The following is a 10509-nucleotide window of genomic DNA, read 5'->3' on the forward strand; positions in this document are numbered from 1 at the left end:
CAAAACTCTGAAACAGGAGAAGCGGGACATAAAACAGAGAATCCGACCCTGAACAGTGAAAAATCAACACATGATGTGAAACACATCATGTGTTGATTAGGCTTTGCCATCACTTGCTGCAGAGGATCACGTTACATTGCTTAACCAATCAGAGCTGCAGAGGAGCACTGATTGAAGGAGCTCCACTCTCAGCATGGATTTGAACTTTTGTCTTTAATTACTTCAGCTAAGCTCACAGTTTTTACCAAACTCTATAGTCTAAATCTGCTCATTAGTCGCATCTTTTCGCGGTTGGTACTGCCTCTAGTGGTGTGGGGGTGGTTACACAGCTAATATAATTACATTACTAAATCAGAATACTGCAAAGTATTTTGTGTGTCATGGAGGGTGGGAGGTGGGTGGGGGTGGGGAGGGGGTTGGAATAAGAAGGGTTCGGTGAATGTGCATACGCAACTGGGGGGTTCAGTACCTCAAAAAAGGTTAAGAACCACTGAATTAAACTGGCAATAGCAACGGCATAGTTCATTTCTATCATAACTATAAGTTTCAGGCTCAGGATTTTTTTTAACTTTAAGGCCTGCAACCGGCTATAACGCCTGTCCTAAGGGTTCTCACTCCAGCTCTACAACGCCGGAAAAAAGCATGAAGACTGTTGATGGAGTCTTCAGTGGAGAGTCAAAACTTGTGCAGGTCATTTGGAAGAGAGCGTCACGAATAAATAATTCTGTTTTCCTCTATCTCTCTTAGCTCTTTGCATGCTCGTACATACATACACATAGGTGGTTTTTACACACATAAAGCCCATGTGTGTAAAGCTAAGGTTGAACGAAATGACACGCTGGAAATGCTGTCTTTAGGGCGTAGCTTAGATAGTGGCCAACAAAAAAAGTTAGAAACTATTGTTAGGTCCCTCATCAAAAACGTCTTTTGATGAGTAAAACATTGTTGAGCAGATTTATTGGGAAACCAGATGATTGTGTTTTGGACATTGTAAAGTCTATATCAATTAGAGCCACTTTGTTGGAAAAAATTGTTGGAAAAAGTTACATTTGTATTAATATGAATTGATTTTTTGGAAATGATTTGATGGATTGAAACATCTCCTTTACTAGAAAGTGTGAATAACTTCAGAGCTTTTCCTGGTTACCATAGCAATAGCACCTGTTACACTTCTACCTAACTGATGATGTCACTAGGAACCAAGTCTTTGTGTCAGATTCTATGACATAAGCTCTGAACCCTTTGCATATCTTGTTACATGTGTTCTAAAGCCAGATGTGCATAACCCAACGAATCTATAGAGAAAATGCAGAGGAACAACTCATGATGCAAAGGCAAAAATATAAGAGATTTAGTGAAGGCATTCGGTCAGAATATGTACATGATGAGAGGGAGAAAAATGTTACAGAAAAGATTAAATTTCAAGAGAAATGTAAGAAGATTGTCTATGATAATCTGGAGGATATAAGGAGACAAGAAGATGCCAAAGATGCTTTACAGGAGAAAAAGTTTTATAAAGAAATGGCCAAGCAGGAGTTTGCCCAAAAGTTACTTGACAAACAAGAGAGAGAAAAGAAAGTTAAAATGCAAAAGTCTTTGACTGATGCATGGGATGGTCAAGTTGAATATAAACGACATAAGAAGATGGAAATGGAAAAGGTTAAAAAGCAAGCGTCTTATTCCTTGATGGTATCAGAACGGTTGCATCGAACGGAGGACGTTAAGAAGAAGAAACAGAAGAAGCAAAAACTCAGCACACAGGATGAGACTGAGCAAAACATGAGGGACCAAATGATAACATGGTATGAAATATATCAGAGTGTTGGTGACCTAAATGAAGGTTTTCAGTCTACATCAGTGTTTGTACAACATGAGAGTGAGATGAAGCTTCCTGAAAAGTTTAATTCTCTGGAGGAATCCAAGATTGTTTATGACAATCTGGACAATATAAAGAAGAAGGAAGCTGCCAACTTTGTTCCTTTGGAGGAAAAGCAATATAAAGACGGGGCTAAGCGGCAGTTAGGCCAAAATTTACGTGGGGAACAGGAGAGGGAGAAGAAAGCCATTTTGAAAAAGTCTCTGTCTGACACATTGAATGCCCAAATTCAATATAAACATCAGAAGAAAAAGGAAATGGCTGAAATTGAAAGGCAACAAATGGCTGCCATAATAGAGTCAGATAGACTGCATCAAATTGAGGAAATTGAGATGAGGAGACAAAAGAAAGAAAAAAACCAGAAATTTTTGAGACAGCATGAGACTGAGCCAAACATGGAAGACCGAAAGAAGACTGTGGATGACAATTTAGAGGATATATTGAGTAAAGAAGCTGCCTACGACTCTCTTTTACAAAAAAGGCTATGTAACAATATGGCCAAGGAGGAGGCTGCCAAAATGCTACATGAAGCACATCAGCTTCACGTAGCCTTCTCCAAGGCTTTTGCTTTGGAGAAGAAAACTCCAAAGCAAAAGCCTCTGGCTGATGAACTGGCTGCCCGATATCAATATAGACAGAAACAGAGGAGGGAAATGGACAGGACTGAAAGGCAAGGGGTGCTTCCTGGATATCGAGCTGAGGAAATTGGAACCAGGAGACAGAAGAAGGATCCCCACCAGAAACTGAAGACACAGGATGAGACTAAGAAACATATGGACAACCCAGAATTAAAGCAGTCGGAAATCTATCGCACTGTTACTGACCAACGAAGAGATGGTCAGTATGAATCTGGTTTTCTAGACCACGAGAGTGGCTGCGACATTCCTGATAAGGACAGAAGTCGTGAAATACGTAAAAAAATAGTGTACAACCAACTATCACTTATAAAGAAGGAAGAAGCTACCAAAAGGGCTTTTATGGAGGATAAACTGTTGAAAGAAATGAAACATTGGGAAGCTGCAGAACAAAAGCGTGAAAAACTGGAGAGAGAGAAAAAAGCTGCAGCTATCAAGTCTCTGACTGATTCGTGGGATTCCCAGATACAATTTAAACGGCAACAGAAAAAGGAACTTTGTGAGATTGAAAGGAAATACGTACATGCTTTCTTTAATTGAATTGGTAAGAGTGTGTGGAGGTAAAAATAGTAAAAGAATCCACCTTGAGAAACACAAATAGCCTGTTTATCACGAGGTTCAGGAGACTCTGCCAGGGAGAAGTTCCTCCAAGAACTGTACGGGAAGATCGGTGTATTCTGCTGACAAACACGACGACGCAAAAAACAGTAATATTTGCAGACCTTACAGAGTCATGAGAAAGTTAGCAATACCAATCCTGTCAAACTTTCCTCACTGAAATCCAACTCTGTGCACCTCTCTGAGAATTGCCAACAGAACTGTAAAAGTGTAAAACTCCCATCCATTCCCAGGCCCAAATGAATAACTTTGTTTCTCAGTTGGCCAAGGAATGTGATGGGTTTCCCCCGGAGGAGCTGATCCAAGTGGCTTAGGAGAGGGAAGTTTGGGCCTCCCTTATTAGGTTGCCACCCCCTTGAGAGAGAGAGAGAGAGACAGAGAGAGAGAGATGAGAGAGAGAGAGAGAGACAGAGAGAGAGAGAGACAGAGAGAGAGAGAAATTAGGAGAGAGAGAGGTTTAAAATTCCCTTTATTTTACACTTCTTATGTCAGACAACAAAAAAAAATCATAAATACAAACTTAAAAAAAAGGAAAAACTAAAGATGCCTCATCCAATGTACACAAAACATCATTAATACCCCACTTGCATACAAAACCATCAATGTTCTTTGTCAACTTAAAAAGCTCAAACTCCACACAAATTCGAGCGATTATCAGTCTCTGAAATAAAACACAAGCATCATCGGTTTGATGACCGTTCTTATTGCCAGTTTCGCAGTCCCAGAAATAAAATTCAAAAGAATGTGAATAGATTTCTTTCTTGGACAGTACCGTGGACCATAAATAAAAACACAGTAAGAAAACTGTTCACCAAACCCACCAAACAAACGACCTAAAAGAACAAAAAGAGGCTTCAATCTTCAAACTCTGCAGAAGCTGTTATATGGGGTTGGACTGCCATGGCTGGATACGGCGCGTCTTCTGCTGAGGAAAGCAGGTCGTAAGGGATACGATAAACATCTCTTTCTGCTGAGAAAAGGCTCTGGATTTGTCTGGTCTCACCACGTTCTACCAATCTGTGCTAAACGCTTGGAAGATCCTCCCTTTTGAGAGAGAGAAACTGTCTGTGGACAGTCTGATGGGGAGTCTACACAGACTTGCATTAAGGATTAAAGAAGAAACGTGCATCTCTGCCAGTTTCCATCAGAGCATTTGCTGTTAACAGTACTCTGTCTGACCAATTCAACATTCAACAAATATATGAGATAATGTTTCATCTTGAGAACAATAACAACAGGAAACACTAATGCCAGGATTAAGGTGTGCCAGATACCTGTTTGTAGCTATGGCCCCATGCACAATCCTCCACTGGAGTTCACCCACCTGTTTCTCAATGGGGGGGTTGTACAGGGACCGCCAACAGCCTCCTGGGGTAGAGCTGGAGTCAAAAAACTCAAGCCGTTTCGAAACCCTCACATCCGGCAGAGAGCATAAATTCAGCATCTTCACACAGACATGATACAAAACTTTCTTCCCCAGGCCTTCAAAACAACCCAATTTTGGCTCATCCTGCCACTGATCCACTGCAGGAGAGACGATCAGGGAAGGAAACATGTACTCATATTCATCATCCCATTGGTCAGACAGAGTACTGTTAACAGCAAATGCTCTGATGGAAACTGGCAGAGATGCACATGTTTCTTCTTTAATCCTTAATGCGAGTCTGTGTAGACTCCCCATCAGACTGTCCACAGACAGTTTCTCTCTCTCAAAAGAGAGGATCTTCCAAGCGTTTAGCACAGATTGGTAGAACGTGGTGAAACCAGACAAATCCATAGAGCCTTTTCTCAGCAGAAAGAGATGTTTATCGTATCCCTTACGACCTGCTTTCCTCAGCAGAAGACGCGCCGTATCCAGCCATGGCAGTCCAACCCCATATAACAGCTTCTGCAGAGTTTGAAGCCTGAAAGCCGTGATTCATGACATGATGTCGATAAGTCATTGCCTTGTATCTACCTTGTATCCACAGGTAGATACAAGGCAGCAGCTCTCACCCAATGACATCCAGACCAGAAAAAAATCCACTAGAGTCTTTTGGAGACGATGTATAAAAGAGGATGGTGGTGTTACGACTGACGGCATACAGTTGATTATAAATTATGAATCTGCAGGTGCCCGTCCCTGATTGGTTCCAAGAAGACGACGGAAATGTTCCATTGGCTGCTTTCCGGAGGTGACGGACATAAAAACTGCTGACACGGACTTCCTGTGTTCCATCCTCGACTCATCTCCACCGGCCACACCCTTTCCTTGTTTGTCTGTGTTAGAGTTCTGGTGTGTAGGAGTGAGCTGCTGTTTATGTTTCCTCAGTTTTCTCATGTTTTTCTTAAGTTAGGAAGGTAAGTTTTTGTACTTTGGTTTATTTACTTCCGATTATGTAAGCTTCTGTTAGATAGTTTTCTTTTGTTTGTTGTTTTCGGCGATAGCTCACTCTGAAGCCAAGTACTCCATTTGTTACACCTTGACCAAAAATATATCGTTTTGGAAATAAATAATTATCAACTGTTCAATTTTGTGTGTGTCGGTTGTTGAGATCAGAGGAGGATGGATCCTTCATGTTGCGACCTGCCCCCCCCTAGACTGGTCCTAACATGAATTGGGGGCTCGTCCGTTCAAACTACTCCCACTTCTGAATTTTGGTTGTGTTCTGTGTGTCTTCTTTCGTTGTGTTTGGTAAGTGTTTATTTTTCTGATTGGCAGTCTTATTTTGTGCACGGGGGAATTATGGAGAAGGGGTTTTCCCTTGATGACTTTGTACGTTCACCTTCTTGGGTAAAATTGGACAAATGTAAGAAAGCAGATCTGCTTATTGTGGCTGACCATTAAATGTTGAGGTGTCTTACAGTGATCGAAAATCAGAACTGAAGGAAACACTGTGTGAGAAACTGGTGGAGAAAGGTGTGCTGCAAACGGTTGCAATGAAGGAAGCCGGAGACGCCGCACTTGGAGCGGTTGGTGACTCGACATTGGCTGATGCGCCTGCTGCAGTCTCAGAGTCCAACCAAGACTCTAAACCTCTTGAAGGTATGTCGTCTGAGGATCTGCGTCTCACACTCCATATAAGGGAGGTGGAGAACCGCAACAAGGAGCTGGAAGTGGAAGCCATGCATCTCCGGATCAGAGCTCTTGAGCTTCAAAACAGAGCACCTGCAGCTTCACCAAAACCACCAAGCACATATTCTTCTGTTTCTGTTCCTTTTGACATTGGTAAGCACATCGCATTGGTCCCGCAATTTCGTGAGTTTGAGGTCGACTCATATTCTGGCGCATTTGAGCGCATAGCCGCTGCTTTGAGCTGGCCAAAGGAATTCTGGACCATTTTGGTGCAGTGTAAATTTGTTGGAAAGACTCAAGAAATGTGTTCAGCTTGTCTATTGGGCAGAGTTTAGGTTATGATATTCTTAAGAAAACTGCGTTGCAAGCTTATGAACTTGTCCCGGAAGCATACCGTCAAAAATTCAGAAATCTTAATAAAACTGCTAATCAGACATTTGTTGAGTTTGCTTGACAGAAGAATGTTTTGTTTGATAAATGGTGTTCGTGTAAACTTAAAACTATTGATGGTCGAAATGTACCAGCAGTTAACTTAAAAGCAAACAATCGTGAGTGCTTTTACTGTCACGCACCTGGACATTTAATTGCTGCGTGCCCCGTCTTGAAGGAAAAAGAAGCTAAGAGTATAAAAACTCCTGCGGGTGTGGGGTTAATAAAGTCCGTTTCCCAGCCAAATATACGCGGTGACATTCAACAAAAACCTAAAGTTGATGTTGATCCGCAGTTTTTGCCATTTTTTTTCCGCAAGGTTTTGTTTCTTTGACGGGTGAGGAAAAGGATAAAGTTCCAATCACAATCCATAGGGATACAGGTGCTTATCACTCTTTTTTGTTAGAATCTGTGCTGCCTTTATCTACGCAAACATCTTGTGGTTCAGATATTCTTGTGTGGGGAATAAAAATGAGCGTCATTTATGGCTACACTTGATGAAAATGGTTTTGATGCGAATGACTCTAACAGTGTCAAAAGGTGACGTTCCTGAACTTATTCCTGCAGACATAACTTTGAGTTTAAATATTACTAAGGAGATATTGATCAAAGCACAGCAGAATGATCCGTCATTGATTTCTTGCTTTTCTGTTGTAGACAAGAGTGGATCTAAAGCCCAGGTGACATATTTTGTTGAAAACGGTGTTCTGATGAGATCTTGGTCCCCAGATTCAGGTGATCTGCATCGAATAAATCAGGTGGTTGTGCCACAAGATTACAGACTTCAGATTTTGAGTCTTGCACATGATGCCAACTTGGCTGGACATTGTGGTGTTAAAAAAACTTATCACCAGGTGTTACGTAATTTTTTTTTTGGCCTGGTTTAAAGTCTGAAGTAGTGAATTGTTGTAGATCATGTCACACATGCCAATTGGTGGGAAAGCCAAATAAACCAATTTCTCCAGCGCCGCTTTATCCCATTCCAGCGCTAGGCGACCCATTTGAACGAGTTTTATTGGACTGTGTCGGCCCTTTGCCAAAAACTAAGTCAGTGCATCTTGACTATAATGTGTGCTGCCACTCGTTTTCCGGAGGCAATTCAATTACGCACGTTAAAGGCGAAGAACATTGTGAAAGCTCTCTCAATGTTTTTTTTTTCAACTTTTGGTTTACCTAAAGTTGTTCAAACGGATCAAGGGACAAATTTTATGTCAAAAGTGTTTGCGCAGGTTATGAATGAACTGAAAATTAAACATCAAACCTCCAGCCCCTATCACCCACTGTCACAGGGTGCGCTCGAGAGATTTCATCAAACCCTGAAAACTATGTTGCGCAATTACTGCCTTGAATCTGGTAAAAGTTGGGATGAGGGTCTTCCACTCAGTGGCGCAAAAAGTGGGTATGCAGGGTATGCAACGCATAGGGGCGCAGCACCAGAGGGGGCGCCAAAACCCCGTCTGGAGGGGGCGGCACGCCGATGATGTTTTCCCGTACGCCTTACGCTCCTTCACCTCGCACATAACGAGGTAAATGTAGCGAGTTTTACCCTTCACGTATCGTCGCCTGGGGGGGGGAAGGGGGTGAGCGTCGCTCCTTCACCCTGACGCTCCTTCCCTCGGTCGGGTGGGGGGGGGGGCGCCGATCTATGTTTTCGCATCCACCTGAATAATGTGTAGTTGCGCCACTGCTTCCACTTCTGCTATTTGCAGTTAGAGAAACCATTCAGGCATCCCTTGGATTCAGTCCGGCTGATTTGGTATTTGGACACACTGTTCGCGGTCCACTCAAACTCGTTAAAGAGAAATGGTTGTCAGAGTCGCATCAAACTGAGCATAATGTTCTGGATTATGTTAGCAGTTTTAGAGAGCATCTCTTTCATGCATGTCAGTTGGCCCAAGAAAACCTGGCTAAGGCCCAGAGTAAAATGAAAGCTCGGTATGATAAAAAATCTGAGCAGAAATTTTATTCCTGGTGAAAAGGTTTTGGTGTTACTTCCTATGAGCGGATCTAGTCTTCATGCACAATTTTCTGGACCATATGAAGTGGACAGAAAAATAAATGAGGCAAACTATGTGATTAAGACTCCTAACCGAAAACGAAAAATGAGGGTTTGTCATATTAACATGGTTAAACGTTATGTTTCCAGAGAAGGCGTTGTTGATAAAATCTCTTCTGTAGCCCCTATTTCTGTTTGCTCTGCAACCCCACCCTATCACCTGGCAGATGACTATTTGAGGGAGAACAGCGGTTGCATGCCTATGGCTCGTTTGAGGAACTCAGAAGTGTTGGGAAATCTGGAATCGTTCTTATCTCATTTGTCACAACCTGCCCAAAAAGATGTTATTGATCTGATTGAAACTAATGTATTGCTTTTCTCAGATCATCCACAGCAAACCTCCGTGCTTTTCCATGATATTGATGTGGAGGTTGAGAAGCCAATCAAACAACATGCTTATAGAATAAATCCAACGAAGCGTGTTTTAATGCAACAGGAAGTGGCTTACCTGGTTGAACATGGTTTAGCGGTGCCCAGCAACAGCGCGTGGAGTTCGCCCTGTCTTCTGGTCCCCAAACCAGATAACACATCTCAATTTTGCACCGATTACAGAAAGGTTAATGCTGTCACCAAGGCCGATTCTTTTCCGCTTCCGAGAATGGAGGACTGCATTGATCGTGTTGGCTCCGTTAAATTTGTTACCAAATTGGACCTGTTAAAAGGTTATTGGCAAGTCCCATTAACACCCAGGGCTTCTGAAATTCCTGCTTTTGTAACTCCCGCTTATTTCCTGCAATATACCGTTATGCCTTTCGGGTTGCGTAATGCACTCGCTACATTCCAACGTTTAATGCAAAAGGTGTTATTTGGAGTGAAAAATTGTGAAGCATATTTGGATGATGTAGTAATTTATTCCGCTACTTGGTCAGAACATCTGGAAACTCTTTCAGAAGTGTCCAGTCGTTTTCGTGATGCTTCTCTCACATGAAATCTTTCGAAATGCGAGTTTGGTAAAGCCACCATCACCTACTTAAGAAAACAGGTTGGTCAAGGACAGGTGCGTCCTATTGCTGCTAAAGTGCAGGCAATAATCGATTTTCCTGTCCCACAAACAAAAAAAAGATGTGCGTCGCTTTTTGGGAATGTGTGGTTTCTATATAGGGTTTTGTAAAAACTTTTCAGCTGTAGTTAGTCCGCTCACTGAACTTGTTAGTCCCTTAAAAAAATTGGCTTGGTCTTAATTTGTCAGGTTGCCTTTGAGTCTGCCAAAGCATTGTTGTGCAGTGCACTAGTGCTGGCTGCGCCATATTTCGAACGTCCCTTTAAACTTGAAGTTGATGCCAGTTTGTGTGGTGCCGGAGCTGTTCTTCTGCAAGAAGATGAGCAAGGCATAGACCATCCTGTCTGCTACTTGTCAAAAAAGTTTAACAGACATCAGCTTTATTACAGCACAATTGGAAAAAGAAGCTCTTGCTTTATTACTTGCATTACAGAACTTCGAAGTTTATCTTGGTTCTAGTGCGCAACATGTACAAGTATTTACTGCTCATAACCCGCTGGTTTTTGTCTCCCAAATGCGCAACTCCAATCATCGACTGATGCGCTGGTCTCTGCTTCTGCAAGGCTTTAACTTGCAGATTAACTACAAAAAGGGTAAGGATAATGTACTAGCTGATGCTTTGTATAGAATTTTTTAGTTTTCTCATTTGAATTAAACACTTGGGGGTGTGTTTAATTCTTGGGAAAGGGGTTGTTACGACTGATGGCGTACAGTTAATTATAAATAATGAGTCTGCAGGTGCCCGTCCCTGATTGGTTCCAAGAAGACGACGGAGATGTTCCATTGGCTGCTTTCCGGTGGTGACGGACATAAAAACTGCTGACGCGGACTTCCTGTGTT

At 42.2% G+C, this 10509-nt stretch overlaps 1 long non-coding RNA gene across 1 annotated transcript; it reads left to right on the plus strand.

Annotated features, from left to right (window-relative positions):
• Window positions 1-436: 436 nt before the first annotated feature.
• On the plus strand, window positions 437-5640 carry LOC145551063 (uncharacterized). Its single transcript, XR_014086835.1, has 2 exons — window positions 437-1802; window positions 5242-5640. It is a non-coding gene; the product is annotated as an uncharacterized LOC145551063 (long non-coding RNA).
• Window positions 5641-10509: the final 4869 nt, after the last annotated feature.

Source organism: Poecilia reticulata, chromosome 3, assembly GCF_904066995.2.
Source record: "Poecilia reticulata chromosome 3, P_reticulata-male-v2, whole genome shotgun sequence".
Lineage (NCBI taxonomy): Eukaryota > Metazoa > Chordata > Actinopteri > Cyprinodontiformes > Poeciliidae > Poecilia > Poecilia reticulata.